At 43.6% G+C, this 27,215-nt stretch overlaps 21 non-coding genes and 2 pseudogenes across 21 annotated transcripts; all 23 read left to right on the top strand.

The window, feature by feature from the left end:
• The first annotated feature begins 313 nt into the window (after positions 1-313).
• On the top strand, positions 314-432 carry LOC136756594 (5S ribosomal RNA). The gene has a single exon (XR_010818668.1). It is a non-coding gene; the product is annotated as a 5S ribosomal RNA (ribosomal RNA).
• Positions 433-1,498: 1,066 nt separating this feature from the next.
• LOC136755963 (5S ribosomal RNA) lies at positions 1,499-1,617 on the top strand. Its single transcript, XR_010818070.1, has one exon. It is a non-coding gene; the product is annotated as a 5S ribosomal RNA (ribosomal RNA).
• Positions 1,618-2,673: 1,056 nt separating this feature from the next.
• On the top strand, positions 2,674-2,792 carry LOC136755908 (5S ribosomal RNA). Its single transcript, XR_010818016.1, has one exon. It is a non-coding gene; the product is annotated as a 5S ribosomal RNA (ribosomal RNA).
• A 1,066-nt stretch (positions 2,793-3,858) lies between these two features.
• Positions 3,859-3,977, top strand: LOC136755962 (5S ribosomal RNA). The gene has a single exon (XR_010818069.1). It is a non-coding gene; the product is annotated as a 5S ribosomal RNA (ribosomal RNA).
• A 1,056-nt stretch (positions 3,978-5,033) lies between these two features.
• Positions 5,034-5,152, top strand: LOC136756291 (5S ribosomal RNA). Its single transcript, XR_010818385.1, has one exon. It is a non-coding gene; the product is annotated as a 5S ribosomal RNA (ribosomal RNA).
• Positions 5,153-6,218: 1,066 nt separating this feature from the next.
• Positions 6,219-6,337, top strand: LOC136757673 (uncharacterized; annotated as a pseudogene).
• Positions 6,338-7,403: 1,066 nt separating this feature from the next.
• Positions 7,404-7,522, top strand: LOC136755961 (5S ribosomal RNA). Its single transcript, XR_010818068.1, has one exon. It is a non-coding gene; the product is annotated as a 5S ribosomal RNA (ribosomal RNA).
• Positions 7,523-8,588: 1,066 nt separating this feature from the next.
• On the top strand, positions 8,589-8,707 carry LOC136756506 (5S ribosomal RNA). The gene has a single exon (XR_010818585.1). It is a non-coding gene; the product is annotated as a 5S ribosomal RNA (ribosomal RNA).
• Positions 8,708-9,762: 1,055 nt separating this feature from the next.
• Positions 9,763-9,881, top strand: LOC136757428 (5S ribosomal RNA). The gene has a single exon (XR_010819455.1). It is a non-coding gene; the product is annotated as a 5S ribosomal RNA (ribosomal RNA).
• A 1,066-nt stretch (positions 9,882-10,947) lies between these two features.
• Positions 10,948-11,066, top strand: LOC136756833 (5S ribosomal RNA). The gene has a single exon (XR_010818890.1). It is a non-coding gene; the product is annotated as a 5S ribosomal RNA (ribosomal RNA).
• Positions 11,067-12,132: 1,066 nt separating this feature from the next.
• LOC136756832 (5S ribosomal RNA) lies at positions 12,133-12,251 on the top strand. Its single transcript, XR_010818889.1, has one exon. It is a non-coding gene; the product is annotated as a 5S ribosomal RNA (ribosomal RNA).
• A 1,055-nt stretch (positions 12,252-13,306) lies between these two features.
• On the top strand, positions 13,307-13,425 carry LOC136756418 (5S ribosomal RNA). The gene has a single exon (XR_010818504.1). It is a non-coding gene; the product is annotated as a 5S ribosomal RNA (ribosomal RNA).
• A 1,055-nt stretch (positions 13,426-14,480) lies between these two features.
• Positions 14,481-14,599, top strand: LOC136758039 (5S ribosomal RNA). The gene has a single exon (XR_010819845.1). It is a non-coding gene; the product is annotated as a 5S ribosomal RNA (ribosomal RNA).
• Positions 14,600-15,665: 1,066 nt separating this feature from the next.
• Positions 15,666-15,784, top strand: LOC136757621 (5S ribosomal RNA). The gene has a single exon (XR_010819570.1). It is a non-coding gene; the product is annotated as a 5S ribosomal RNA (ribosomal RNA).
• A 1,067-nt stretch (positions 15,785-16,851) lies between these two features.
• Positions 16,852-16,970, top strand: LOC136756831 (5S ribosomal RNA). Its single transcript, XR_010818888.1, has one exon. It is a non-coding gene; the product is annotated as a 5S ribosomal RNA (ribosomal RNA).
• Positions 16,971-18,036: 1,066 nt separating this feature from the next.
• Positions 18,037-18,155, top strand: LOC136757370 (5S ribosomal RNA). Its single transcript, XR_010819398.1, has one exon. It is a non-coding gene; the product is annotated as a 5S ribosomal RNA (ribosomal RNA).
• A 1,066-nt stretch (positions 18,156-19,221) lies between these two features.
• On the top strand, positions 19,222-19,340 carry LOC136756180 (5S ribosomal RNA). The gene has a single exon (XR_010818280.1). It is a non-coding gene; the product is annotated as a 5S ribosomal RNA (ribosomal RNA).
• A 1,055-nt stretch (positions 19,341-20,395) lies between these two features.
• Positions 20,396-20,514, top strand: LOC136758038 (5S ribosomal RNA). Its single transcript, XR_010819844.1, has one exon. It is a non-coding gene; the product is annotated as a 5S ribosomal RNA (ribosomal RNA).
• Positions 20,515-21,569: 1,055 nt separating this feature from the next.
• On the top strand, positions 21,570-21,688 carry LOC136758037 (5S ribosomal RNA). The gene has a single exon (XR_010819843.1). It is a non-coding gene; the product is annotated as a 5S ribosomal RNA (ribosomal RNA).
• Positions 21,689-22,734: 1,046 nt separating this feature from the next.
• On the top strand, positions 22,735-22,843 carry LOC136757668 (uncharacterized; annotated as a pseudogene).
• Positions 22,844-23,898: 1,055 nt separating this feature from the next.
• Positions 23,899-24,017, top strand: LOC136757499 (5S ribosomal RNA). Its single transcript, XR_010819516.1, has one exon. It is a non-coding gene; the product is annotated as a 5S ribosomal RNA (ribosomal RNA).
• Positions 24,018-25,072: 1,055 nt separating this feature from the next.
• On the top strand, positions 25,073-25,191 carry LOC136757378 (5S ribosomal RNA). The gene has a single exon (XR_010819406.1). It is a non-coding gene; the product is annotated as a 5S ribosomal RNA (ribosomal RNA).
• Positions 25,192-26,246: 1,055 nt separating this feature from the next.
• On the top strand, positions 26,247-26,365 carry LOC136756689 (5S ribosomal RNA). Its single transcript, XR_010818755.1, has one exon. It is a non-coding gene; the product is annotated as a 5S ribosomal RNA (ribosomal RNA).
• The last annotated feature ends 850 nt before the right edge of the window (positions 26,366-27,215 follow it).

The following is a 27,215-nucleotide window of genomic DNA, read 5'->3' as shown; positions in this document are numbered from 1 at the left end:
TCAATTGAAATCCTTACTGAAATGCACACCTTCTCAAGATTGCGCTTGACTGGCGTGTCAGGCACTCAATTACAGCTGTTTTATCAAGACAATGTGTTCGTTTTGTAATATATAGTTCCGGTCTGGTGTGGCACCCCAGCTAACGCACAACGTTGCCACAATGTTGCCACAACGTGGCGTGTTAGCAGGGACTGTCTGCGGCGCGCTGGTGTGTCCCGGGCTTTAGAGTAGAGAGACAGTTCAACTGTAAGTATGAACGGCAGAAACGGATATTGCCTTCCCTTTAAGTAGAGCGTCAGGGACAGCCTCCCTGGCTTACGGCCATACTAGCCTGAATACGCCCGATCTCGTCCGATCTCGGAAGCTAAGCAGGCTCGGGCCTGGTCAGTACTTGGATGGGAGACCGCCTGGGAATACCAGGTGCTGCAAGCTTTTGCATCTTTTACACACCAGAGGGCGACAAATCACGATTTTTAACTTTGGATACACGCAATTTCATCATTATTTCAGATTTGACTTCCCCAAATACACAGGCATACAATAGATCTTGTTCTCCAACGTAAACGGTCCCTAGTAACTAGGGTACATTCGTAAATAAATTGAGCATCATGGCTAGAAGTGACTAAATGTTGCCTAATCTTTCTCATCGAGAAATGACACAATTACAGCAACACAAAAAGGAACTCCACCGGACAAAGTTCAGTGCTCACAAGGAGCCTCATTCAACACACACGGTTCCATTCCCATTCATGCAAAGCACGAAAGTGTAAAACTTGGGAACATACTTGAGAACAAAGATCACATTCAATCTCATTCAAGGCACGGATGTGAATGCAACGGGATGAAATTACTGAAATGATGCCTGCCCTCGAACTGTGATGATGGACTACCCGACTCGCCAATAATATTGGGTTCTGGTGTATTGAAATACAGGAGCTGCTGGATTTGTGTGTTTTCTTACCCCCTCACCATAGTTTGTCAAATGTTTAAACAACTGAACTTATATTCAAGGTTTGTTTCTCTTCATATGTTTTACTGGTTTACATTTGTCTCAGCAACCTGTTGAATGATTCTTCTGCTTTCAAAACAAAATGACAACAGGATGAATGCACACACTTGAAAATACAATACATGCAATGTTATGCATCATAGTGATGCAACCTCCTTTCAGTTTCATACTGCATGTCAATTGAAATCCTTACTGAAATGCACACCTTCTCAAGATTGCGCTTGACTGGCGTGTCAGGCACTCAATTACAGCTGTTTTATCAAGACAATGTGTTCGTTTTGTAATATATAGTTCCGGTCTGGTGTGGCACCCCAGCTAACGCACAACGTTGCCACAATGTTGCCACAACGTGGCGTGTTAGCAGGGACTGGCTGCGGCGCGCTGGTGTGTCCCGGGCTTTAGAGTAGAGATACAGTTCAACTGCAAGTATGACCGGCAGAAACGGATATTGCCTTCCCTTTAAGTAGAGCGTCAGGGACAGCCTCCCTGGCTTACGGCCATACTAGCCTGAATACGCCCGATCTCGTCCGATCTCGGAAGCCAAGCAGGCTTGGGCCTGGTCAGTACTTGGATGGGAGACCGCCTGGGAATACCAGGTGCTGTAAGCTTTTGCACCTTTTACACACCAGAGGGCGACAAATCACGAGTTTTAACTTTGGATACACATAATTTCATCATTATTTCAGATTTTACTTCCCCAAATACACAGGCATACAATAGATCTTGTTCTCCAACGTAAACGGTCCCTAGTAACTAGGGTACATTCGTAAATAAATTGAGCATCATGGCTAGAAGTGACTAAATGTTGCCTAATCTTTCTCATCGAGAAATGACACAATTACAGCAACACAAAAAGGAACTCCACCGGACAAAGTTCAGTGCTCACAAGGAGCCTCATTCAACACACACGGTTCCATTCCCATTCATGCAAAGCACGAAAGTGTAAAACTTGGGAACATACTTGAGAGCAAAGATCACATTCAATCTCATTCACGGCACGGATGTGAATGCAACGGGATGAAATTACTGAAATGATGCCTGCCCTCGAACTGTGATGATGGACTACCCGACACGCCAATAATATTGGGTTCTGGTGTATTGAAATACAGGAGCAGCTGGATTTGTTTGTTTTCTTACCCCCTCACCATAGTTTGTCAAATGTTTAAACAACTGAACTTATATTCAAGGTTTGTTTCTCTTCATATGTTTTACTGGTTTACATTTGTCTCAGCAACCTGTTGAATGATTCTTCTGCTTTCAAAACAAAATGACAACAGGATGAATGCACACACTTGAAAATACAATACATGCAATGTTATGCATCATAGTGATGCAACCTCCTTTCAGTTTCATACTGCATGTCAATTGAAATCCTTACTGAAATGCACACCTTCTCAAGATTTCGCTTGACTGGCGTGTCAGGCACTCAATTACAGCTGTTTTATCAAGACAAATGTGTTCGTTTTGTAAAATATAGTTCCGGTCTGGTGTGGCACCCCAGCTAACGCACAACGTTGCCACAACGTGGCATATTAGCAGGGACTGTCTGCGGCGCGCTGGTGTGTCCCGGGCTTTAGAGTAGAGAGACAGTTCAACTGTAAGTATGAACGGCAGAAACGGATATTACCATCCCTTTAAGTAGAGCGTCAGGGACAGCCTACCTGGCTTACGGCCATACTAGCCTGAATACGCCCGATCTCGTCAGATCTCGGAAGCTAAGCAGGCTCGGGCCTGGTCAGTACTTGGATGGGAGACCGCCTGGGAATACCAGGTGCTGTAAGCTTTTGCATCTTTTACACACCAGAGCGCGACAAATCACGAGTTTTAACTTTGGATACACGCAATTTCATCATTATTTCAGATTTGACTTCCCCAAATACACAGGCATACAATAGATCTTGTTCTCCAACGTAAACGGTCCCTAGTAACTAGGGTACATTCGTAAATAAATTGAGCATCATGGCTAGAAGTGACTAAATGTTGCCTAATCTTTCTCATCGAGAAATGACACAATTACAGCAACACAAAAAGGAACTCCACCGGACAAAGTTCAGTGCTCACAAGGAGCCTCATTCAACACACACGGTTCCATTCCCATTCATGCAAAGCACGAAAGTGTAAAACTTGGGAACATACTTGAGAGCAAAGATCACATTCAATCTCATTCAAGGCACGGATGTGAATGCAACGGGATGAAATTACTGAAATGATGCCTGCCCTCGAACTGTGATGATGGACTACCCGACTCGCCAATAATATTGGGTTCTGGTGTATTGAAATACAGGAGCTGCTGGATTTGTGTGTTTTCTTACCCCCTCACCATAGTTTGTCAAATGTTTAAACAACTGAACTTATATTCAAGGTTTGTTTCTCTTCATATGTTTTACTGGTTTACATTTGTCTCAGCAACCTGTTGAATGATTCTTCTGCTTTCAAAACAAAATGACAACAGGATGAATGCACACACTTGAAAATACAATACATGCAATGTTATGCATCATAGTGATGCAACCTCCTTTCAGTTTCATACTGCATGTCAATTGAAATCCTTACTGAAATGCACACCTTCTCAAGATTGCGCTTGACTGGCGTGTCAGGCACTCAATTACAGCTGTTTTATCAAGACAATGTGTTCGTTTTGTAATATATAGTTCCGGTCTGGTGTGGCACCCCAGCTAACGCACAACGTTGCCACAATGTTGCCACAACGTGGCGTGTTAGCAGGGACTGGCTGCGGCGCGCTGGTGTGTCCCGGGCTTTAGAGTAGAGATACAGTTCAACTGCAAGTATGACCGGCAGAAACGGATATTGCCTTCCCTTTAAGTAGAGCGTCAGGGACAGCCTCCCTGGCTTACGGCCATACTAGCCTGAATACGCCCGATCTCGTCCGATCTCGGAAGCCAAGCAGGCTTGGGCCTGGTCAGTACTTGGATGGGAGACCGCCTGGGAATACCAGGTGCTGTAAGCTTTTGCACCTTTTACACACCAGAGGGCGACAAATCACGAGTTTTAACTTTGGATACACACAATTTCATCATTATTTCAGATTTTACTTCCCCAAATACACAGGCATACAATAGATCTTGTTCTCCAACGTAAACGGTCCCTAGTAACTAGGGTACATTCGTAAATAAATTGAGCATCATGGCTAGAAGTGACTAAATGTTGCCTAATCTTTCTCATCGAGAAATGACACAATTACAGCAACACAAAAAGGAACTCCACCGGACAAAGTTCAGTGCTCACAAGGAGCCTCATTCAACACACACGGTTCCATTCCCATTCATGCAAAGCACGAAAGTGTAAAACTTGGGAACATACTTGAGAGCAAAGATCACATTCAATCTCATTCACGGCACGGATGTGAATGCAACGGGATGAAATTACTGAAATGATGCCTGCCCTCGAACTGTGATGATGGACTACCCGACACGCCAATAATATTGGGTTCTGGTGTATTGAAATACAGGAGCTGCTGGATTTGTTTGTTTTCTTACCCCCTCACCATAGTTTGTCAAATGTTTAAACAACTGAACTTATATTCAAGGTTTGTTTCTCTTCATATGTTTTACTGGTTTACATTTGTCTCAGCAACCTGTTGAATGATTCTTCTGCTTTCAAAACAAAATGACAACAGGATGAATGCACACACTTGAAAATACAATACATGCAATGTTACGCATCATAGTGATGCAACCTCCTTTCAGTTTCATACTGCATGTCAATTGAAATCCTTACTGAAATGCACACCTTCTCAAGATTGCGCTTGACTGGCGTGTCAGGCACTCAATTACAGCTGTTTTATCAAGACAAATGTGTTCGTTTTGTAAAATATAGTTCCGGTCTGGTGTGGCACCCTAGCTAACGCACAACGTTGCCACAACGTGGCATATTAGCAGGGACTGTCTGCGGCGCGCTGGTGTGTCCCGGGCTTTAGAGTAGAGAGACAGTTCAACTGTAAGTATGAACGGCAGAAACGGATATTGCCATCCCTTTAAGTAGAGCGTCAGGGACAGCCTCCCTGGCTTACGGCCATACTAGCCTGAATACGCCCGATCTCGTCCGATCTCGGAAGCTAAGCAGGCTCGGGCCTGGTCAGTACTTGCATGGGAGACCGCCTGGGAATACCAGGTGCTGTAAGCTTTTGCATCTTTTACACACCAGAGGGCGACAAATCACGAGTTTTAACTTTGGATACACGCAATTTCATCATTATTTCAGATTTGACTTCCCCAAATACACAGGCATACAATAGATCTTGTTCTCCAACGTAAACGGTCCCTAGTAACTAGGGTACATTCGTAAATAAATTGAGCATCATGGCTAGAAGTGACTAAATGTTGCCTAATCTTTCTCATCGAGAAATGACACAATTACAGCAACACAAAAAGGAACTCCACCGGACAAAGTTCAGTGCTCACAAGGAGCCTCATTCAACACACACGGTTCCATTCCCATTCATGCAAAGCACGAAAGTGTAAAACTTGGGAACATACTTGAGAGCAAAGATCACATTCAATCTCATTCAAGGCACGGATGTGAATGCAACGGGATGAAATTACTGAAATGATGCCTGCCCTCGAACTGTGATGATGGACTACCCGACTCGCCAATAATATTGGGTTCTGGTGTATTGAAATACAGGAGCTGCTGGATTTGTGTGTTTTCTTACCCCCTCACCATAGTTTGTCAAATGTTTAAACAACTGAACTTATATTCAAGGTTTGTTTCTCTTCATATGTTTTACTGGTTTACATTTGTCTCAGCAACCTGTTGAATGATTCTTCTGCTTTCAAAACAAAATGACAACAGGATGAATGCACACACTTGAAAATACAATACATGCAATGTTATGCATCATAGTGATGCAACCTCCTTTCAGTTTCATACTGCATGTCAATTGAAATCCTTACTGAAATGCACACCTTCTCAAGATTGCGCTTGACTGGCGTGTCAGGCACTCAATTACAGCTGTTTTATCAAGACAATGTGTTCGTTTTGTAATACATAGTTCCGGTCTGGTGTGGCACCCCAGCTAACGCACAACGTTGCCACAATGTTGCCACAACGTGACGTGTTAGCAGGGACTGTCTGCGGCGCGCTGGTGTGTCCCGGGCATTAGAGTAGAGAGACAGTTCAACTGTAAGTATGAACGGCAGAAACGGATATTGCCTTCCCTTTAAGTAGAGCGTCAGGGACAGCCTCCCTGGCTTACGGCCATACTAGCCTGAATACGCCAGATCTCGTCCGATCTCGGCTGCTAAGCAGGCTCGGGCCTGGTCAGTACTTGGAAGGGAGACAGCCTGGGAATACCAGGTGCTGTAAGCTTTTGCATCTTTTACACACCAGAGGGCGACAAATCACGAGTTTTAACTTTGGATACACGCAATTTCATCATTATTTCAGATTTGACTTCCCCAAATACACAGGCATACAATAGATCTTGTTCTCCAACGTAAACGGTCCCTAGTAACTAGGGTACATTCGTAAATAAATTGAGCATCATGGCTAGAAGTGACTAAATGTTGCCTAATCTTTCTCATCGAGAAATGACACAATTACAGCAACACAAAAAGGAACTCCACCGGACAAAGTTCAGTGCTCACAAGGAGCCTCATTCAACACACACGGTTCCATTCCCATTCATGCAAAGCACGAAAGTGTAAAACTTGGGAACATACTTGAGAGCAAAGATCACATTCAATCTCATTCAAGGCACGGATGTGAATGCAACGGGATGAAATTACTGAAATGATGCCTGCCCTCGAACTGTGATGATGGACTACCCGACTCGCCAATAATATTGGGTTCTGGTGTATTGAAATACAGGAGCTGCTGGATTTGTGTGTTTTCTTACCCCCTCACCATAGTTTGTCAAATGTTTAAACAACTGAAATTATATTCAAGGTTTGTTTCTCTTCATATGTTTTACTGGTTTACATTTGTCTCAGCAACCTGTTGAATGATTCTTCTGCTTTCAAAACAAAATGACAACAGGATGAATGCACACACTTGAAAATACAATACATGCAATGTTATGCATCATAGTGATGCAACCTCCTTTCAGTTTCATACTGCATGTCAATTGAAATCCTTACTGAAATGCACACCTTCTCAAGATTGCGCTTGACTGGCGTGTCAGGCACTCAATTACAGCTGTTTTATCAAGACAATGTGTTCGTTTTGTAATATATAGTTCCGGTCTGGTGTGGCACCCCAGCTAACGCACAACGTTGCCACAATGTTGCCACAACGTGGCGTGTTAGCAGGGACTGGCTGCGGCGCGCTGGTGTGTCCCGGGCTTTAGAGTAGAGATACAGTTCAACTGCAAGTATGACCGGCAGAAACGGATATTGCCTTCCCTTTAAGTAGAGCGTCAGGGACAGCCTCCCTGGCTTACGGCCATACTAGCCTGAATACGCCCGATCTCGTCCGATCTCGGAAGCCAAGCAGGCTTGGGCCTGGTCAGTACTTGGATGGGAGACCGCCTGGGAATACCAGGTGCTGTAAGCTTTTGCACCTTTTACACACCAGAGGGCGACAAATCACGAGTTTTAACTTTGGATACACACAATTTCATCATTATTTCAGATTTTACTTCCCCAAATACACAGGCATACAATAGATCTTGTTCTCCAACGTAAACGGTCCCTAGTAACTAGGGTACATTCGTAAATAAATTGAGCATCATGGCTAGAAGTGACTAAATGTTGCCTAATCCTTCTCATCGAGAAATGACACAATTACAGCAACACAAAAAGGAACTCCACCGGACAAAGTTCAGTGCTCACAAGGAGCCTCATTCAACACACACGGTTCCATTCCCATTCATGCAAAGCACGAAAGTGTAAAACTTGGGAACATACTTGAGAGCAAAGATCACATTCAATCTCATTCACGGCACGGATGTGAATGCAACGGGATGAAATTACTGAAATGATGCCTGCCCTCGAACTGTGATGATGGACTACCCGACACGCCAATAATATTGGGTTCTGGTGTATTGAAATACAGGAGCTGCTGGATTTGTTTGTTTTCTTACCCCCTCACCATAGTTTGTCAAATGTTTAAACAACTGAACTTATATTCAAGGTTTGTTTCTCTTCATATGTTTTACTGGTTTACATTTGTCTCAGCAACCTGTTGAATGATTCTTCTGCTTTCAAAACAAAATGACAACAGGATGAATGCACACACTTGAAAATACAATACATGCAATGTTATGCATCATAGTGATGCAACCTCCTTTCAGTTTCATACTGCATGTCAATTGAAATCCTTACTGAAATGCACACCTTCTCAAGATTGCGCTTGACTGGCATGTCAGGCACTCAATTACAGCTGTATTATCAAGACAATGTGTTCGTTTTGTAAAATATAGTTCCGGTCTGGTGTGGCACCCCAGCTAACGCACAACGTTGCCACAATGTTGCCACAACGTGGCGTGTTAGCAGGGACTGTCTGCGGCGCGCTGGTGTGTCCCGGGCTTTAGAGTAGAGAGACAGTTCAACTGTAAGTATGAACGGCAGAAACGGATATTGCCTTCCCTTTAAGTAGAGCGTCAGGGACAGCATTCCTGGCTTACGGCCATACTAGTCTGAATACGCCCGATCTCATCCGATCTCGGAAGCTAAGCAGGCTCGGGCCTGGTCAGTACTTGCATGGGAGACCGCCTGGGAATACCAGGTGCTGTAAGCTTTTGCATCTTTTACACACCAGAGGGCGACAAATCACGAGTTTTAACTTTGGATACACGCAATTTCATCATTATTTCAGATTTGACTTCCCCAAATACACAGGCATACAATAGATCTTGTTCTCCAACGTAAACGGTCCCTAGTAACTAGGGTACATTCGTAAATAAATTGAGCATCATGGCTAGAAGTGACTAAATGTTGCCTAATCTTTCTCATCGAGAAATGACACAATTACAGCAACACAAAAAGGAACTCCACCGGACAAAGTTCAGTGCTCACAAGGAGCCTCATTCAACACACACGGTTCCATTCCCATTCATGCAAAGCACGAAAGTGTAAAACTTGGGAACATACTTGAGAGCAAAGATCACATTCAATCTCATTCAAGGCACGGATGTGAATGCAACGGGATGAAATTACTGAAATGATGCCTGCCCTCGAACTGTGATGATGGACTACCCGACTCGCCAATAATATTGGGTTCTGGTGTATTGAAATACAGGAGCTGCTGGATTTGTGTGTTTTCTTACCCCCTCACCATAGTTTGTCAAATGTTTAAACAACTGAACTTATATTCAAGGTTTGTTTCTCTTCATATGTTTTACTGGTTTACATTTGTCTCAGCAACCTGTTGAATGATTCTTCTGCTTTCAAAACAAAATGACAACAGGATGAATGCACACACTTGAAAATACAATACATGCAATGTTATGCATCATAGTGATGCAACCTCCTTTCAGTTTCATACTGCATGTCAATTGAAATCCTTACTGAAATGCACACCTTCTCAAGATTGCGCTTGACTGGCGTGTCAGGCACTCAATTACAGCTGTTTTATCAAGACAATGTGTTCGTTTTGTAATATATAGTTCCGGTCTGGTGTGGCACCCCAGCTAACGCACAACGTTGCCACAACGTTTCGTGTTAGCAGGGACTGTCTGCGGCGCGCTGGTGTGTCCCGGACTTTAGAGTAGAGAGACAGTTCAACTGCAAGTATGAGCGGCAGAAACGGATATTGCCTTCCCTTTAAGTAGAGCGTCAGGGACAGCCTCCCTGGCTTACGGCAATACTAACCTGAATACGCCCGATCTCGTCCGATCTCGGAAGCTAAGCAGGCTCGGCCCTGGTCAGTACTTGGATGGGAGACCGCCTGGGAATACCAGGTGCTGTAAGCTTTTGCATCTTTTACACACCAGAGGGCGACAAATCACGAGTTTTAACTTTGGATACACGCAATTTCATCATTATTTCAGATTTGACTTCCCCAAATACACAGGCATACAATAGATCTTGTTCTCCAACGTAAACGGTCCCTAGTAACTAGGGTACATTCGTAAATAAATTGAGCATCATGGCTAGAAGTGACTAAATGTTGCCTAATCTTTCTCATCGAGAAATGACACAATTACAGCAACACAAAAAGGAACTCCACCGGACAAAGTTCAGTGCTCACAAGGAGCCTCATTCAACACACACGGTTCCATTCCCATTCATGCAAAGCACGAAAGTGTAAAACTTGGGAACATACTTGAGAGCAAAGATCACATTCAATCTCATTCAAGGCACGGATGTGAATGCAACGGGATGAAATTACTGAAATGATGCCTGCCCTCGAACTGTGATGATGGACTACCCGACTCGCCAATAATATTGGGTTCTGGTGTATTGAAATACAGGAGCTGCTGGATTTGTGTGTTTTCTTACCCCCTCACCATAGTTTGTCAAATGTTTAAACAACTGAACTTATATTCAAGGTTTGTTTCTCTTCATATGTTTTACTGGTTTACATTTGTCTCAGCAACCTGTTGAATGATTCTTCTGCTTTCAAAACAAAATGACAACAGGATGAATGCACACACTTGAAAATACAATACATGCAATGTTATGCATCATAGTGATGCAACCTCCTTTCAGTTTCATACTGCATGTCAATTGAAATCCTTACTGAAATGCACACCTTCTCAAGATTGCGCTTGACTGGCGTGTCAGGCACTCAATTACAGCTGTTTTATCAAGACAATGTGTTCGTTTTGTAATACATAGTTCCGGTCTGGTGTGGCACCCCAGCTAACGCACAACGTTGCCACAATGTTGCCACAACGTGACGTGTTAGCAGGGACTGTCTGCGGCGCGCTGGTGTGTCCCGGGCATTAGAGTAGAGAGACAGTTCAACTGTAAGTATGAACGGCAGAAACGGATATTGCCTTCCCTTTAAGTAGAGCGTCAGGGACAGCCTCCCTGGCTTACGGCCATACTAGCCTGAATACGCCCGATCTCGTCCGATCTCGGCTGCTAAGCAGGCTCGGGCCTGGTCAGTACTTGGATGGGAGACCGCCTGGGAATACCAGGTGCTGTAAGCTTTTGCATCTTTTACACACCAGAGGGCGACAAATCACGAGTTTTAACTTTGGATACACGCAATTTCATCATTATTTCAGATTTGACTTCCCCAAATACACAGGCATACAATAGATCTTGTTCTCCAACGTAAACGGTCCCTAGTAACTAGGGTACATTCGTAAATAAATTGAGCATCATGGCTAGAAGTGACTAAATGTTGCCTAATCTTTCTCATCGAGAAATGACACAATTACAGCAACACAAAAAGGAACTCCACCGGACAAAGTTCAGTGCTCACAAGGAGCCTCATTCAACACACACGGTTCCATTCCCATTCATGCAAAGCACGAAAGTGTAAAACTTGGGAACATACTTGAGAGCAAGGATCACATTCAATCTCATTCAAGGCACGGATGTGAATGCAACGGGATGAAATTACTGAAATGATGCCTGCCCTCGAACTGTGATGATGGACTACCCGACTCGCCAATAATATTGGGTTCTGGTGTATTGAAATACAGGAGCTGCTGGATTTGTGTGTTTTCTTACCCCCTCACCATAGTTTGTCAAATGTTTAAACAACTGAATTTATATTCAAGGTTTGTTTCTCTTCATATGTTTTACTGGTTTACATTTGTCTCAGCAACCTGTTGAATGATTCTTCTGCTTTCAAAACAAAATGACAACAGGATGAATGCACACACTTGAAAATACAATACATGCAATGTTATGCATCATAGTGATGCAACCTCCTTTCAGTTTCATACTGCATGTCAATTGAAATCCTTACTGAAATGCACACCTTCTCAAGATTGCGCTTGACTGGCGTGTCAGGCACTCAATTACAGCTGTTTTATCAAGACAATGTGTTCGTTTTGTAATACATAGTTCCGGTCTGGTGTGGCACCCCAGCTAACGCACAACGTTGCCACAATGTTGCCACAACGTGACGTGTTAGCAGGGACTGTCTGCGGCGCGCTGGTGTGTCCCGGGCATTAGAGTAGAGAGACAGTTCAACTGTAAGTATGAACGGCAGAAACGGATATTGCCTTCCCTTTAAGTAGAGCGTCAGGGACAGCCTCCCTGGCTTACGGCCATACTAGCCTGAATACGCCCGATCTCGTCCGATCTCGGCTGCTAAGCAGGCTCGGGCCTGGTCAGTACTTGGATGGGAGACCGCCTGGGAATACCAGGTGCTGTAAGCTTTTGCATCTTTTACACACCAGAGGGCGACAAATCACGAGTTTTAACTTTGGATACACGCAATTTCATCATTATTTCAGATTTGACTTCCCCAAATACACAGGCATACAATAGATCTTGTTCTCCAACGTAAACGGTCCCTAGTAACTAGGGTACATTCGTAAATAAATTGAGCATCATGGCTAGAAGTGACTAAATGTTGCCTAATCTTTCTCATCGAGAAATGACACAATTACAGCAACACAAAAAGGAACTCCACCGGACAAAGTTCAGTGCTCACAAGGAGCCTCATTCAACACACACGGTTCCATTCCCATTCATGCAAAGCACGAAAGTGTAAAACTTGGGAACATACTTGAGAGCAAAGATCACATTCAATCTCATTCAAGGCACGGATGTGAATGCAACGGGATGAAATTACTGAAATGATGCCTGCCCTCGAACTGTGATGATGGACTACCCGACTCGCCAATAATATTGGGTTCTGGTGTATTGAAATACAGGAGCTGCTGGATTTGTGTGTTTTCTTACCCCCTCACCATAGTTTGTCAAATGTTTAAACAACTGAACTTATATTCAAGGTTTGTTTCTCTTCATATGTTTTACTGGTTTACATTTGTCTCAGCAACCTGTTGAATGATTCTTCTGCTTTCAAAACAAAATGACAACAGGATGAATGCACACACTTGAAAATACAATACATGCAATGTTATGCATCATAGTGATGCAACCTCCTTTCAGTTTCATACTGCATGTCAATTGAAATCCTTACTGAAATGCACACCTTCTCAAGATTGCGCTTGACTGGCGTGTCAGGCACTCAATTACAGCTGTTTTATCAAGACAATGTGTTCGTTTTGTAATATATAGTTCCGGTCTGGTGTGGCACCCCAGCTAACGCACAACGTTGCCACAACGTTTCGTGTTAGCAGGGACTGTCTGCGGCGCGCTGGTGTGTCCCGGACTTTAGAGTAGAGAGACAGTTCAACTGCAAGTATGAGCGGCAGAAACAGATATTGCCTTCCCTTTAAGTAGAGCGTCAGGGACAGCCTCCCTGGCTTACGGCCATACTAGCCTGAATACGCCCGATCTCGTCCGATCTCGGAAGCTAAGCAGGCTCGGGCCTGGTCAGTACTTGGATGGGAGACTGCCTGGGAATACCAGGTGCTGTAAGCTTTTGCATCTTTTACACACCAGAGGGCGACAAATCACGAGTTTTAACTTTGGATACACGCAATTTCATCATTATTTCAGATTTGACTTCCCCAAATACACAGGCATACAATAGATCTTGTTCTCCAACGTAAACGGTCCCTAGTAACTAGGGTACATTCGTAAATAAATTGAGCATCATGGCTAGAAGTGACTAAATGTTGCCTAATCTTTCTCATCGAGAAATGACACAATTACAGCAACACAAAAAGGAACTCCACCGGACAAAGTTCAGTGCTCACAAGGAGCCTCATTCAACACACACGGTTCCATTCCCATTCATGCAAAGCACGAAAGTGTAAAACTTGGGAACATACTTGAGAGCAAAGATCACATTCAATCTCATTCAAGGCACGGATGTGAATGCAACGGGATGAAATTACTGAAATGATGCCTGCCCTCGAACTGTGATGATGGACTACCCGACTCGCCAATAATATTGGGTTCTGGTGTATTGAAATACAGGAGCTGCTGGATTTGTGTGTTTTCTTACCCCCTCACCATAGTTTGTCAAATGTTTAAACAACTGAACTTATATTCAAGGTTTGTTTCTCTTCATATGTTTTACTGGTTTACATTTGTCTCAGCAACCTGTTGAATGATTCTTCTGCTTTCAAAACAAAATGACAACAGGATGAATGCACACACTTGAAAATACAATACATGCAATGTTATGCATCATAGTGATGCAACCTCCTTTCAGTTTCATACTGCATGTCAATTGAAATCCTTACTGAAATGCACACCTTCTCAAGATTGCGCTTGACTGGCGTGTCAGGCACTCAATTACAGCTGTTTTATCAAGACAATGTGTTCGTTTTGTAATATATAGTTCCGGTCTGGTGTGGCACCCCAGCTAACGCACAACGTTGCCACAACGTTTCGTGTTAGCAGGGACTGTCTGCGGCGCGCTGGTGTGTCCCGGACATTAGAGTAGAGAGACAGTTCAACTGCAAGTATGAGCGGCAGAAACGGATATTGCCTTCCCTTTAAGTAGAGCGTCAGGGACAGCCTCCCTGGCTTACGGCCATACTAGCCTGAATACGCCCGATCTCGTCCGATCTCGGAAGCTAAGCAGGCTCGGGCCTGGTCAGTACTTGGATGGGAGACCGCCTGGGAATACCAGGTGCTGTAAGCTTTTGCATCTTTTACACACCAGAGGGCGACAAATCACGAGTTTTAACTTTGGATACACGCAATTTCATCATTATTTCAGATTTGACTTCCCCAAATACACAGGCATACAATAGATCTTGTTCTCCAACGTAAACGGTCCCTAGTAACTAGGGTACATTCGTAAATAAATTGAGCATCATGGCTAGAAGTGACTAAATGTTGCCTAATCTTTCTCATCGAGAAATGACACAATTACAGCAACACAAAAAGGAACTCCACCGGACAAAGTTCAGTGCTCACAAGGAGCCTCATTCAACACACACGGTTCCATTCCCATTCATGCAAAGCACGAAAGTGTAAAACTTGGGAACATACTTGAGAGCAAAGATCACATTCAATCTCATTCAAGGCACGGATGTGAATGCAACGGGATGAAATTACTGAAATGATGCCTGCCCTCGAACTGTGATGATGGACTACCCGACTCGCCAATAATATTGGGTTCTGGTGTATTGAAATACAGGAGCTGCTGGATTTGTGTGTTTTCTTACCCCCTCACCATAGTTTGTCAAATGTTTAAACAACTGAACTTATATTCAAGGTTTGTTTCTCTTCATATGTTTTACTGGTTTACATTTGTCTCAGCAACCTGTTGAATGATTCTTCTGCTTTCAAAACAAAATGACAACAGGATGAATGCACACACTTGAAAATACAATACATGCAATGTTATGCATCATAGTGATGCAACCTCCTTTCAGTTTCATACTGCATGTCAATTGAAATCCTTACTGAAATGCACACCTTCTCAAGATTGCGCTTGACTGGCGTGTCAGGCACTCAATTACAGCTGTTTTATCAAGACAATGTGTTCGTTTTGTAATATATAGTTCCGGTCTGGTGTGGCACCCCAGCTAACGCACAACGTTGCCACAATGTTGCCACAACGTGGCATGTTAGCAGGGACTGTCTGCGGCGCGCTGGTGTGTCCCGGACTTTAGAGTAGAGAGACAGTTCAACTGCAAGTATGAGCGGCAGAAACGGATATTGCCTTCCCTTTAAGTAGAGCGTCAGGGACACCCTCACTGGCTTACGGCCGTACTAGCCTGAATACGCCCGATCTCGTCCGATCTTGGAAGCTAAGCAGCCTCGTGCCTGGTCAGTACTTGGATGGGAGACCGCCTGGGAATACCAGGTGCTGTAAGCTTCTGCATCTTTTACACACCAGAGGGCGACAAATCACGAGTTTTAACTTTGGATACACGCAATTTCATCATTATTTCAGATTTGACTTCCCCAAATACACAGGCATACAATAGATCTTGTTCTCCAACGTAAACGGTCCCTAGTAACTAGGGTACATTCGTAAATAAATTGAGCATCATGGCTAGAAGTGACGAAATGTTGCCTAATCTTTCTCATCGAGAAATGACACAATTACAGCAACACAAAAAGGAACTCCACCGGACAAAGTTCAGTGCTCACAAGGAGCCTCATTCAACACACACGGTTCCATTCCCATTCATGCAAAGCACGAAAGTGTAAAACTTGGGAACATACTTGAGAGCAAAGATCACATTCAATCTCATTCAAGGCACGGATGTGAATGCAAACGGGATGAAATTACTGAAATGATGCCTGCCCTCGAACAGTGATGACGGACTACCCGACTCGCCAATAATATTGGGTTCTGGTGTATTGAAATACAGGAGCTGCTGGATTTGTGTGTTTTCTTACCCCCTCACCATAGTTTGTCAAATGTTTAAACAACTGAATTTATATTCAAGGTTTGTTTCTCTTCATATGTTTTACTGGTTTACATTTGTCTCAGCAACCTGTTGAATGATTCTTCTGCTTTCAAAACAAAATGACAACAGGATGAATGCACACACTTGAAAATACAATACATGCAATGTTATGCATCATAGTGATGCAACCTCCTTTCAGTTTCATACTGCATGTCAATTGAAATCCTTACTGAAATGCACACCTTCTCAAGATTGCGCTTGACTGGCGTGTCAGGCACTCAATTACAGCTGTTTTATCAAGACAATGTGTTCGTTTTGTAATACATAGTTCCGGTCTGGTGTGGCACCCCAGCTAACGCACAACGTTGCCACAATGTTGCCACAACGTGACGTGTTAGCAGGGACTGTCTGCGGCGCGCTGGTGTGTCCCGGGCATTAGAGTAGAGAGACAGTTCAACTGTAAGTATGAACAGCAGAAACGGATATTGCCTTCCCTTTAAGTAGAGCGTCAGGGACAGCCTCCCTGGCTTACGGCCATACTAGCCTGAATACGCCCGATCTCGTCCGATCTCGGCTGCTAAGCAGGCTCGGGCCTGGTCAGTACTTGGATGGGAGACCGCCTGGGAATACCAGGTGCTGTAAGCTTTTGCATCTTTTACACACCAGAGGGCGACAAATCACGAGTTTTAACTTTGGATACACGCAATTTCATCATTATTTCAGATTTGACTTCCCCAAATACACAGGCATACAATAGATCTTGTTCTCCAACGTAAACGGTCCCTAGTAACTAGGGTACATTCGTAAATAAATTGAGCATCATGGCTAGAAGTGACTAAATGTTGCCTAATCTTTCTCATCGAGAAATGACACAATTACAGCAACACAAAAAGGAACTCCACCGGACAAAGTTCAGTGCTCACAAGGAGCCTCATTCAACACACACGGTTCCATTCCCATTCATGCAAAGCACGAAAGTGTAAAACTTGGGAACATACTTGAGAGCAAAGATCACATTCAATCTCATTCAAGGCACGGATGTGAATGCAACGGGATGAAATTACTGAAATGATGCCTGCCCTCGAACTGTGATGATGGACTACCCGACTCGCCAATAATATTGGGTTCTGGTGTATTGAAATACAGGAGCTGCTGGATTTGTGTGTTTTCTTACCCCCTCACCATAGTTTGTCAAATGTTTAAACAACTGAACTTATATTCAAGGTTTGTTTCTCTTCATATGTTTTACTGGTTTACATTTGTCTCAGCAACCTGTTGAATGATTCTTCTGCTTTCAAAACAAAATGACAACAGGATGAATGCACACACTTGAAAATACAATACATGCAATGTTATGCATCATAGTGATGCAACCTCCTTTCAGTTTCATACTGCATGTCAATTGAAATCCTTACTGAAATGCACACCTTCTCAAGATTGCGCTTGACTGGCGTGTCAGGCACTCAATTACAGCTGTTTTATCAAGACAATGTGTTCGTTTTGTAATATATAGTTCCGGTCTGGTGTGGCACCCCAGCTAACGCACAACGTTGCCACAATGTTGCCACAACGTGGCATGTTAGCAGGGACTGTCTGCGGCGCGCTGGTGTGTCCCGGGCTTTAGAGTAGAGAGACAGTTCAACTGTAAGTATGAACGGCAGAAACGGATATTGCCTTCACTTTAAGTAGAGCGTCAGGGACAGCCTCCCTGGCTTACGGCCATACTAGCCTGAATACGCCCGATCTCGTCCGATCTCGGATACCAAGCAGGCTCGGGCCTGGTCAGTACTTGGATGGGAGACCGCCTGGGAATACCAGGTGCTGTAAGCTTTTGCATCTTTTACACACCAGAGGGCGACAAATCACGAGTTTTAACTTTGGATACACACAATTTCATCATTATTTCAGTTTTGACTTCCCCAAATACACAGGCATACAATAGATCTTGTTCTCCAACGTAAACGGTCCCTAGTAACTAGGGTACATTCGTAAATAAATTGAGCATCATGGCTAGAAGTGACTAAATGTTGCCTAATCTTTCTCATCGAGAAATGACACAATTACAGCAACACAAAAAGGAACTCCACCGGACAAAGTTCAGTGCTCACAAGGAGCCTCATTCAACACACACGGTTCCATTCCCATTCATGCAAAGCACGAAAGTGTAAAACTTGGGAACATACTTGAGAGCAAAGATCACATTCAATCTCATTCAAGGCACGGATGTGAATGCAACGGGATGAAATTACTGAAATGATGCCTGCCCTCGAACTGTGATGATGGACTACCCGACTCGCCAATAATATTGGGTTCTGGTGTATTGAAATACAGGAGCTGCTGGATTTGTGTGTTTTCTTACCCCCTCACCATAGTTTGTCAAATGTTTAAACAACTGAACTTATATTCAAGGTTTGTTTCTCTTCATATGTTTTACTGGTTTACATTTGTCTCAGCAACCTGTTGAATGATTCTTCTGCTTTCAAAACAAAATGACAACAGGATGAATGCACACACTTGAAAATACAATACATGCAATGTTATGCATCATAGTGATGCAACCTCCTTTCAGTTTCATACTGCATGTCAATTGAAATCCTTACTGAAATGCACACCTTCTCAAGATTGCGCTTGACTGGCGTGTCAGGCACTCAATTACAGCTGTTTTATCAAGACAATGTGTTCGTTTTGTAAAATATAGTTCCGGTCTGGTGTGGCACCCCAGCTAACGCACAACGTTGCCACAATGTTGCCACAACGTGGCGTGTTAGCAGGGACTGTCTGCGGCGCGCTGGTGTGTCCCGGGCTTTAGAGTAGAGAGACAGTTCAACTGTAAGTATGAACGGCAGAAACGGATATTGCCTTCCCTTTAAGTAGAGCGTCAGGGACAGCCTGCCTGGCTTACGGCCATACTAGCCTGAATACGCCCGATCTCGTCCGATCTCGGAAGCCAAGCAGGCTCGGGCCTGGTCAGTACTTGGATGGGAGACCGCCTGGGAATACCAGGTGCTGTAAGCTTTTGCACCTTTTACACACCAGAGGGCGACAATTCACGAGTTTTAACTTTGGATACACACAATTTCATCATTATTTCAGATTTGACTTCCCCAAATACACAGGCATACAATAGATCTTGTTCTCCAACGTAAACGGTCCCTAGTAACTAGGGTACATTCGTAAATAAATTGAGCATCATGGCTAGAAGTGACTAAATGTTGCCTAATCTTTCTCATCGAGAAATGACACAATTACAGCAACACAAAAAGGAACTCCACCGGACAAAGTTCAGTGCTCACAAGGAGCCTCATTCAACACACACGGTTCCATTCCCATTCATGCAAAGCACGAAAGTGTAAAACTTGGGAACATACTTGAGAGCAAAGATCACATTCAATCTCATTCAAGGCACGGATGTGAATGCAACGGGATGAAATTACTGAAATGATGCCTGCCCTCGAACTGTGATGATGGACTACCCGACTCGCCAATAATATTGGGTTCTGGTGTATTGAAATACAGGAGCTGCTGGATTTGTGTGTTTTCTTACCCCCTCACCATAGTTTGTCAAATGTTTAAACAACTGAACTTATATTCAAGGTTTGTTTCTCTTCATATGTTTTACTGGTTTACATTTGTCTCAGCAACCTGTTGAATGATTCTTCTGCTTTCAAAACAAAATGACAACAGGATGAATGCACACACTTGAAAATACAATACATGCAATGTTATGCATCATAGTGATGCAACCTCCTTTCAGTTTCATACTGCATGTCAATTGAAATCCTTACTGAAATGCACACCTTCTCAAGATTGCGCTTGACTGGCGTGTCAGGCACTCAATTACAGCTGTTTTATCAAGACAATGTGTTCGTTTTGTAAAATATAGTTCCGGTCTGGTGTGGCACCCCAGCTAACGCACAACGTTGCCACAACGTTTCGTGTTAGCAGGGACTGTCTGCGGCGCGCTGGTGTGTCCCGGACTTTAGAGTAGAGAGACAGTTCAACTACAAGTATGAGCGGCAGAAACGGATATTGCCTTCCCTTTAAGTAGAGCGTCAGGGACAGCCTCCCTGGCTTACGGCCATACTAGCCTGAATACGCCCGATCTCGTCCGATCTCGGAAGCTAAGCAGGCTCGGGCCTGGTCAGTACTTGGATGGGAGACCGCCTGGGAATACCAGGTGCTGTAAGCTTTTGCATCTTTTACACACCAGAGGGCGACAAATCACGAGTTTTAACTTTGGATACACGCAATTTCATCATTATTTCAGATTTGACTTCCCCAAATACACAGGCATACAATAGATCTTGTTCTCCAACGTAAACGGTCCCTAGTAACTAGGGTACATTCGTAAATAAATTGAGCATCATGGCTAGAAGTGACTAAATGTTGCCTAATCTTTCTCATCGAGAAATGACACAATTACAGCAACACAAAAAGGAACTCCACCGGACAAAGTTCAGTGCTCACAAGGAGCCTCATTCAACACACACGGTTCCATTCCCATTCATGCAAAGCACGAAAGTGTAAAACTTGGGAACATACTTGAGAGCAAAGATCACATTCAATCTCATTCAAGGCACGGATGTGAATGCAACGGGATGAAATTACTGAAATGATGCCTGCCCTCGAACTGTGATGATGGACTACCCGACTCGCCAATAATATTGGGTTCTGGTGTATTGAAATACAGGAGCTGCTGGATTTGTGTGTTTTCTTACCCCCTCACCATAGTTTGTCAAATGTTTAAACAACTGAACTTATATTCAAGGTTTGTTTCTCTTCATATGTTTTACTGGTTTACATTTGTCTCAGCAACCTGTTGAATGATTCTTCTGCTTTCAAAACAAAATGACAACAGGATGAATGCACACACTTGAAAATACAATACATGCAATGTTATGCATCATAGTGATGCAACCTCCTTTCAGTTTCATACTGCATGTCAATTGAAATCCTTACTGAAATGCACACCTTCTCAAGATTGCGCTTGACTGGCGTGTCAGGCACTCAATTACAGCTGTTTTATCAAGACAATGTGTTCGTTTTGTAAAATATAGTTCCGGTCTGGTGTGGCACCCCAGCTAACGCACAACGTTGCCACAACGTTTCGTGTTAGCAGGGACTGTCTGCGGCGCGCTGGTGTGTCCCGGACTTTAGAGTAGAGAGACAGTTCAACTGCAAGTATGAGCGGCAGAAACGGATATTGCCTTCCCTTTAAGTAGAGCGTCAGGGACAGCCTCCCTGGCTTACGGCCATACTAGCCTGAATACGCCCGATCTCGTCCGATCTCGGAAGCTAAGCAGGCTCGGGCCTGGTCAGTACTTGGATGGGAGACCGCCTGGGAATACCAGGTGCTGTAAGCTTTTGCATCTTTTACACACCAGAGGGCGACAAATCACGAGTTTTAACTTTGGATACACGCAATTTCATCATTATTTCAGATTTGACTTCCCCAAATACACAGGCATACAATAGATCTTGTTCTCCAACGTAAACGGTCCCTAGTAACTAGGGTACATTCGTAAATAAATTGAGCATCATGGCTAGAAGTGACTAAATGTTGCCTAATCTTTCTCATCGAGAAATGACACAATTACAGCAACACAAAAAGGAACTCCACCGGACAAAGTTCAGTGCTCACAAGGAGCCTCATTCAACACACACGGTTCCATTCCCATTCATGCAAAGCACGAAAGTGTAAAACTTGGGAACATACTTGAGAGCAAAGATCACATTCAATCTCATTCAAGGCACGGATGTGAATGCAACGGGATGAAATTACTGAAATGATGCCTGCCCTCGAACTGTGATGATGGACTACCCGACTCGCCAATAATATTGGGTTCTGGTGTATTGAAATACAGGAGCTGCTGGATTTGTGTGTTTTCTTACCCCCTCACCATAGTTTGTCAAATGTTTAAACAACTGAACTTATATTCAAGGTTTGTTTCTCTTCATATGTTTTACTGGTTTACATTTGTCTCAGCAACCTGTTGAATGATTCTTCTGCTTTCAAAACAAAATGACAACAGGATGAATGCACACACTTGAAAATACAATACATGCAATGTTATGCATCATAGTGATGCAACCTCCTTTCAGTTTCATACTGCATGTCAATTGAAATCCTTACTGAAATGCACACCTTCTCAAGGTTGCGCTTGACTGGCGTGTCAGGCACTCAATTACAGCTGTATTATCAAGACAATGTGTTCGTTTTGTAAAATATAGTTCCGGTCTGGTGTGGCACCCCAGCTAACGCACAACGTTGCCACAACGTTTCGTGTTAGCAGGGACTGTCTGCGGCGCGCTGGTGTGTCCCGGACTTTAGAGTAGAGAGACAGTTCAACTGCAAGTATGAGCGGCAGAAACGGATATTGCCTTCCCTTTAAGTAGAGCGTCAGGGACAGCTTACGGCCATACTAGCCTGAATACGTCCGATCTCGGAAGCTAAGCAGGCTTGGGCCTGGTCAGTACTTGGATGGGAGACCGCCTGGGAATACCAGGTGCTGTAAGCTTTTGCATCTTTTACACACCAGAGGGCGACAAATCACGAGTTTTAACTTTGGATACACGCAATTTCATCATTATTTCAGATTTGACTTCCCCAAATACACAGGCATACAATAGATCTTGTTCTCCAACGTAAACGGTCCCTATTAACTAGTGTACATTCGTAAATAAATTGAGCATCATGGCTAGAAGTGACTAAATGTTGCCTAATCTTTCTCATCGAGAAATGACACAATTACAGCAACACAAAAAGGAACTCCACCGGACAAAGTTCAGTGCTCACAAGGAGCCTCATTCAACACACACGGTTCCATTCCCATTCATGCAAAGCACGAAAGTGTAAAACTTGGGAACATACTTGAGAGCAAAGATCACATTCAATCTCATTCAAGGCACGGATTTGAATGCAACGGGATGAAATTACTGAAATGATGCCTGCCCTCAAACTGTGATGATGGACTACCCGACTCGCCAATAATATTGGGTTCTGGTGTATTGAAATACAGGAGCTGCTGGATTTGTGTGTTTTCTTACCCCCTCACCATAGTTTGTCAAATGTTGAAACAACTGAACTTATATTCAAGGTTTGTTTCTCTTCATATGTTTTACTGGTTTACATTTGTCTCAGCAACCTGTTGAATGATTCTTCTGCTTTCAAAACAAAATGACAACAGGATGAATGCACACACTTGAAAATACAATACATGCAATGTTATGCATCATAGTGATGCAACCTCCTTTCAGTTTCATACTGCATGTCAATTGAAATCCTTACTGAAATGCACACCTTCTCAAGATTGCGCTTGACTGGCGTGTCAGGCACTCAATTACAGCTGTATTATCAAGACAATGTGTTCGTTTTGTAAAAAATAGTTCCGGTCTGGTGTGGCACCCCAGCTAACGCACAACGTTGCCACAACGTTTCGTGTTAGCAGGGACTGTCTGCAGCGTGCTGGTGTGTCCCGGACTTTAGAGTAGAGAGACAGTTCAACTGCAAGTATGAGCGGCAGAAACGGATATTGCCTTCCCTTTAAGTAGAGGGTCAGGGACAGCCTCCCTGGCTTACGGCCATACTAGCCTGAATACGCCCGATCTCATCCGATCTCAGAAACTAAGCAGGCTCTGGCCTGGTTAGTACTTGCATGGGAGACTGCCTGGGAATACCAGGTGCTGTAAGCTTTTGCATCTTTTACACACCAGAGGGCGACAAATCACGAGTTTTAACTTTGGATACACGCAATTTCATCATTATTTCAGATTTGACTTCCCCAAATACACAGGCATACAATAGATCTTGTTCTCCAACGTAAACGGTCCCTAGTAACTAGGGTACATTCGTAAATAAATTGAGCATCATGGCTAGAAGTGACTAAATGTTGCCTAATCTTTCTCATCGAGAAATGACACAATTACAGCAACACAAAAAGGAACTCCACCGGACAAAGTTCAGTGCTCACAAGGAGCCTCATTCAACACACACGGTTCCATTCCCATTCATGCAAAGCACGAAAGTGTAAAACTTGGGAACATACTTGAGAGCAAAGATCACATTCAATCTCAATCAAGGCACGGATATGAATGCAACGGGATGAAATTACTGAAATGATGCCTGCCCTCGAACTGTGATGATGGACTACCCGACTCGCCAATAATATTGGGTTCTGGTGTATTGAAATACAGGAGCTGCTGGATTTGTGTGTTTTCTTACCCCCTCACCATAGTTTGTCAAATGTTTAAACAACTGAACTTATATTCAAGGTTTGTTTCTCTTCATATGTTTTACTGGTTTACATTTGTCTCAGCAACCTGTTGAATGATTCTTCTGCTTTCAAAACAAAATGACAACAGGATGAATGCACACACTTGAAAATATAATACATGCAATGTTATGCATCATAGTGATGCAACCTCCTTTCAGTTTCATACTGCATGTCAATTGAAATCCTTGCTGAAATGCACACCTTCTCAAGATTGCGCTTGACTGGCGTGTCAGGCACTCAATTACAGCTGTTTTATCAAGACAATGTGTTCGTTTTGTAATATATAGTTCCGGTCTGGTGTGGCACCCCAGCTAACGCACAACGTTGCCACAACGTTTCGTGTTAGCAGGGACTGTCTGCGGCGCGCTGGTGTGTCCCGGACTTTAGAGTAGAGAGACAGTTCAACTGCAAGTATGAGCGGCAGAAACGGATATTGCCTTCCCTTTAAGTAGAGCGTCAGGGACAGCCTCCCTGGCTTACGCCCATACTAGCCTGAATACGCCCGATCTCGTCCGATCTCGGAAGCTAAGCAGGCTCGGGCCTGGTCAGTACATGGATGGGAGACCGCCTGGGAATACCAGGTGCTGTAAGCGTTTGCATCTTTTACACACCAGAGGGCGACAAATCACGAGTTTTAACTTTGGATACACGCAATTTCATCATTATTTCAGATTTGACTTCCCCAAATACACAGGCATACAATAGATCTTGTTCTCCAACGTGAACGGTCCCTAGTAACTAGGGTACATTCGTAAATAAATTGAGCATCATGGCTAGAAGTGACTAAATGTTGCCTAATCTTTCTCATCGAGAAATGACACAATTACTGCAACACAAAAAGGAACTCCACTGGACAAAGTTCAGTGCTCACAAGGAGCCTCATTCAACACACACGGTTCCATTCCCATTCATGCAAAGCACGAAAGTGTAAAACTTGGGAACATACTTGAGAGCAAAGATCACATTCAATCTCATTCAAGGCACGGATGTGAATGCAACGGGATGAAATTACTGAAATGATGCCTGCCCTCGAACTGTGATGATGGACTACCCGACTCGCCAATAATATTGGGTTCTGGTGTATTGAAATACAGGAGCTGCTGGATTTGTGTGTTTTCTTACCCCCTCACCATAGTTTGTCAAATGTTTAAACAACTGAACTTATATTCAAGGTTTGTTTCTCTTCATATGTTTTACTGGTTTACATTTGTCTCAGCAACCTGTTGAATGATTCTTCTGCTTTCAAAACAAAATGACAACAGGATGAATGCACACACTTGAAAATACAATACATGCAATGTTATGCATCATAGTGATGCAACCTCCTTTCAGTTTCATACTGCATGTCAATTGAAATCCTTACTGAAATGCACACCTTCTCAAGATTGCGCTTGACTGGCGTGTCAGGCACTCAATTACAGCTGTTTTATCAAGACAATGTGTTCGTTTTGTAAAATATAGTTCCGGTCTGGTGTGGCACCCCAGCTAACGCACAACGTTGCCACAACGTTTCGTGTTAGCAGGGACTGTCTGCAGCGTGCTGGTGTGTCCCGGACTTTAGAGTAGAGAGACAGTTCAACTGCAAGTATGAGTGGCAGAAACGGATATTGCCTTCCCTTTAAGTAGAGGGTCAGGGACAGCCTCCCTGGCTTACGGCCATACTAGCCTGAATACGCCCGATCTCGTCCGATCTCGGAAGCTAAGCAGGCTCGGGCCTGGTTAGTGCTTGAATGGGAGACCGCCTGGGAATACCAGGTGCTGTAAGCTTTTGCATCTTTTACACACCAGAGGGCGACAAATCACGAGTTTTAACTTTGGATATACGCAATTTCATCATTATTTCAGATTTGACTTCCCCAAATACACAGGCATACAATAGATCTTGTTCTCCAACGTAAACGGTCCCTAGTAACTAGGGTACATTCGTAAATAAATTGAGCATCATGGCTAGAAGTGACTAAATGTTGCCTAATCTTTCTCATCGAGAAATGACACAATTACAGCAACACAAAAAGGAACTCCACCGGACAAAGTTCAGTGCTCACAAGGAGCCTCATTCAACACACACGGTTCCATTCCCATTCATGCAAAGCACGAAAGTGTAAAACTTGGGAACATACTTGAGAGCAAAGATCACATTCAATCTCATTCAAGGCACGGATGTGAATGCAACGGGATGAAATTACTGAAATGATGCCTGCCCTCGAACTGTGATGATGGACTACCCGACTCGCCAATAATATTGGGTTCTGGTGTATTGAAATACAGGAGCTGCTGGATTTGTGTGTTTTCTTACCCCCTCACCATAGTTTGTCAAATGTTTAAACAACTGAACTTATATTCAAGGTTTGTTTCTCTTCATATGTTTTACTGGTTTACATTTGTCTCAGCAACCTGTTGAATGATTCTTCTGCTTTCAAAACAAAATGACAACAGGATGAATGCACACACTTGAAAATATAATACATGCAATGTTATGCATCATAGTGATGCAACCTCCTTTCAGTTTCATACTGCATGTCAATTGAAATCCTTACTGAAATGCACACCTTCTCAAGATTGCGCTTGACTGGCGTGTCAGGCACTCAATTACAGCTGTATTATCAAGACAATGTGT

Source organism: Amia ocellicauda, chromosome 8, assembly GCF_036373705.1.
Source record: "Amia ocellicauda isolate fAmiCal2 chromosome 8, fAmiCal2.hap1, whole genome shotgun sequence".
Taxonomy (NCBI): Eukaryota; Metazoa; Chordata; class Actinopteri; order Amiiformes; family Amiidae; genus Amia; species Amia ocellicauda.
Note: the sequence above shows the minus strand (reverse complement) of the source record. Positions and strands in the feature narration are given on the sequence as shown.